General features: G+C 41.1%; 1 protein-coding gene across 1 annotated transcript in view; it reads left to right on the top strand.

The window, feature by feature from the left end:
* Window positions 1-3,778: 3,778 nt before the first annotated feature.
* The window catches only part of LOC138966079 (orexin receptor type 2-like), a 302,367-nt gene continuing 301,838 nt past the window's right edge, over window positions 3,779-4,307 (top strand). Inside the window, exon 1 of the mRNA XM_070338165.1 lies at window positions 3,779-4,307. This exon is cut by the window's right edge and continues 1,505 nt beyond it. The gene's annotated coding sequence lies outside the window, so the exon portion shown is untranslated.

Consider the following 4,307-nt stretch of genomic DNA (forward strand, 5'->3'; position numbering starts at 1 on the left):
ACTCTGAGAAAATGCATAACATTCTGAACAGTTGACACGTGTCAACTTAAAAAAATGGTGAATCGATCGCCATTAACTTACGTCCATCGGAACGGCCATCTTTTGACTGTTTGCATTTCTGTCATATCGACTTCTATAGCCAACGTATGAAGAATTAAAATATTTTGACAACATTGATTTTAGACACGGATGCGCAATTAGCTTTCAGGTTTACGGGGCAATATATCAGTTAGTGAATGGAAGTGAAGTTTACTGTTAATGCCTTTCGCGTTCGATATTGCTTAGAAGTTATGGGCACAGACGCAGACATACAGACACGTGCACACAGCCACACACACACACACAGCCACACACACACACACACATGCACACACATACACACACACACACACACACACACACACACACACACACACACACACACACACACACACACACACACACACACACACACACACACACACACACACACACACACACTAATAATCACACACACGATATTGGCACCGATAGCGTAGTTAGTGCGAGTCACACTTTCCATATTAGAAATGTAACTACTCTTCACGTCAGCGTTTGTCAACTGCATCCCTTTCATCGCTAGTGCTGATAATACATTATTCTAATTAAATTTCCATAATAACACGCCTGACAGAATAATAAGTGTGATATGGACGTTAGCCACAAAAAGGGTCGCCGACACTCCAAATATTCATTTTACGCCCATCGGACATTTCTAATCGGATGTAATTCTATATTACCTTGCAGGCTGAACAGTTCTCGTCAGACACGAGACGATAGAGAGAAGGGCAGAAAGAGAGAGAGAGGGGGGAAGGAGACTGAAACTTAGACTGGGTGAGAGAGAAAGAGAGAGGGAGAAAGAAGGAGAGAGCGGGAGAGCGGGAGAGCGGGAGAGAGAGAGAGAGAGAGAGAGAGAGAGAGAGAGAGGGAGAGCGAGAGAAACAGAGAGAGAGGGGGAGAGCGAGTGAGAGTTAGAGAGATAGAGGGGGGAGAGAGAGCGAGTGAGAGAGAGAGAAAGAGAGAGAGAGAGAGAGAGAAAGAGAGAGAGAGGGGGAGAGCGAGTGAGAGTTAGAGAGATAGAGGGGGGAGAGAGAGCGAGTGAGAGAGAGAGAGAAAGAGAGAGAGAGAGAGGGGGAGAGAGAGAGAGAGAGAGAGAGAGAGAGAGAGAGAGAGAGACTCAGACTCAGACTCAGAACTTTATTACAAAAGGATAAAGGTTTTAGGCAAAGCCTATTCTTCCAACCTGTCCTTTATACAACACATAAAGACAAACGCACATTAAAGGCATATGTACGCGCTCCCGTGTTTACAAAGTGTAGTTTGCCCATAATCGATGTCAAACGCACCATAAGACCATGTAATGACGATATGTCGCAATGCGCGGACCATATACATGCATTACAGCTTGTTCTAGCCTCTGAAAAAGTGAGGATGTCAACAAAGACGCGGAGTTATTTCCCTTGCGTCAACGTTCCCTCTGTTGGCAAATCTATAAATAGGACGATCTAGATCAAAATAAAAATTCAAATATCTCAACATTTAAGGGGTCCTAGACCACAATATCTTGCAGGGAACGTAATTCAGCATGTCTCCAGCTGTTGGTAAAGCAATTAGCGTGTATAGTCATCGAGTACATATGGCTTTAAAAATAAAAATTCAATCATATAACATACAGAAATACATTGTATGGATTGCAACTCAATGTGCATTTAAGGAATTATATAAGGAGAACTCAAAATTACAAAATCACATTGACATAGTTAAACCTTTCATTTTGAGAATTAAGTTGCTCAAATCAGCTACACATCCGTTAGGCCTAAAAACAAAAATAGGTGTGGTTACGGTAAACCGACCTACCCTATTTTTAGGGGCCGACCCTATAACTTTTTATTACACCCCCGGTATAGGGGTGTGTATAGGATTCGGTCGATGTGTTTGTTTGTTTGTTTGTTTGTGTGTGTGTTTGTGTTCGCATATAGATCTCAAGAATGAACGGACCGATCGTCACCAAACTTGGTGAACAGGTTCTATACATTCCTGAGACAGTCCTTACAAAAATTGGGACCAGTCAAACACACGGTTAGGGAGTTATTGGTGGATTAAGATTCTACAAGGACTTATAGAGGGACATATTAATGGTCAAAGGGAAATAACCTTCTCAGTTGGTGGCAGTGAGAATGGTAAGGACGGGGGTGTTTTTCCTACCTCGGAGGAATTTCTTGTTACATTTGTCAACAATCAAACCAAAAAACAAAAAAACCCGAGTGCAGAAAACGCAATGAAAGCGAAAGCGCTCGAGTCGCACACTTATTTCCCTGTCAAGTAGGTTTAATTTGTACACATTAGAAAAAAAAGTTTAAACAAAAAAAGTGATTGCCTACCTTCCTACCCTATTTTTTTTGGCTATGTTACCTTAACCACACCTATTTTTTTTATTTTTTTTTTGCCTTAACACTAGTACAACATGTTCAACAAAATAACAATCGAACAAGACATTTCATTCACGAATGATGTGTGAACGTGACTGTCTCTTAAACATTTCAGTCACTGAAGTTGCATTTCTTATCTGTTGGGGGAAGGAGTTCCAGAGAAAAGCTCCCGAGAAGGCTAAGCTCGATTTGTAGAGGTCTATGCGAGGTATAGGAGGGATGATTTTTTGGGACCCATATCTTTTTGTGGCATGTTTGAAATGTGATTGCAAATATTTAGGACAGTCGTCATTTAGAATTTTATACATGAACACAGCCTTGTTTAACGTCAACTGATCTTTCAAGGGGAGGAAATTCAGGAGCTTTAGTTTATCATCCGTGGACCTATTCAAATCATGCAGAATATTTTTGCAGCTCGGCGATGCAGTTATCCCAAAGTGTCGAAGCGAAGTTTATATGAGGCATTATGTGGGCGTAATAGAACATGTTGAGTGCTTCAGAATCGGCGTAATGCCTTAATTTTGATAACAGGTACAAATTATTTGATACTACTTTGCAAATAATTTATTACTCAAACACGTAATAGTCTATGTTTCCTAACTTGAGAGAGAGGGAGGGAGAGAGAGAGAGAGAGAGAGAGAGAGAGAGAGAGAGAGAGAGAGAGAGAGAGAGAGAGAGAGAGAGAGAGAGAGAGAGAGAGTTCTATACTATGCGTCATAAAAAATCTAGGCAGATGTTTTTGACACTACCTTATGTAAAATCAATCTCTTCGTTGAATATGGTAGGGTAATAAATGGCCTTTTAAGTCATATAACTGGGTGGTTTTTTTTACAATAAACGGCCTGACCTCAAAGATATGCACTCAAACTTATCTGCCTCTTTTTTATGACGTGTAGTATAGATCCAGTCGTCATGCAAGTAACTTAATAAGGGGGAGTATGATAATGAGAGATGAGAGGGAGGGGCGGGGCGACAGAAAGGGTTAAAGTAAAAGGAAAAAGTATAAAAATGTGTATGGGAAAAACGAAGATACACTCTCCTGTGGACAGTCCTGTGTTACGTTGTACGTTCTTTGATTGCTGCAAGTGTGTTTTACTGTTCATATTAGTTATCTTGTTGCTTTTGTTGTTGGTGGTGGCTGTGGTGGTGGTGGCGATGTGGTCGTCGTCGTCGTCGTTGTTTCTGTAGTTGTTGTTGTTGTTGTTGTCGTTGTCGTTGTTGTTCTTGTTGTTGTTGACGCCATCGCTTTAGTTTTTGCTGTTGCTGTATATGTGTAGGTGCGGATGTTTACCCACAAGATTCAAGCGTATGTTTTGCGTGTATTTTCAGGCTGTGTCGCCCTGATTCTACGGGTTAGCTGGTGCCTGTCTAACACGTCCATAACAACAAGCACTACCTTCAAGCTGACACCTCAGACTGACCATCTACCGCTTGCGTGTGAGGGGTTTGTTTGGCATTCAGGGAAACTGTGTGTAACAGCGATACTACAAGAGTTGTGGCACGAAAGACCAGATGGCAAAACGCAACGTCTGACAACGGATAAGGCTTAACTAACCCCAAGAGCATACAGCGGCGACGCCGAAAACTGTCAAGGGCATTCAAAAAATGAAACCTTTCGTGCGCATAACACGGAAAACATCGATTAAACTATAGTCATTAGGAAAACAGGCAGGCATCAACATCTTTGCACCTTCAGATTTTTGTGATTTTTTACAGAAATCCTCGACTTTTATAGTGACTTTTTTTCGAAAAAGATAATTTCTTTCTTTCAAGTGTTAAAATAAACTGCAATCTATTGTCACGAAAATAACAAACAAACTCATCAATTCATCATACTTTTGGAGATTCGGTTCAAGCTTT

This window comes from Littorina saxatilis, linkage group LG5, assembly GCF_037325665.1.
Source record: "Littorina saxatilis isolate snail1 linkage group LG5, US_GU_Lsax_2.0, whole genome shotgun sequence".
Taxonomy (NCBI): Eukaryota; Metazoa; Mollusca; class Gastropoda; order Littorinimorpha; family Littorinidae; genus Littorina; species Littorina saxatilis.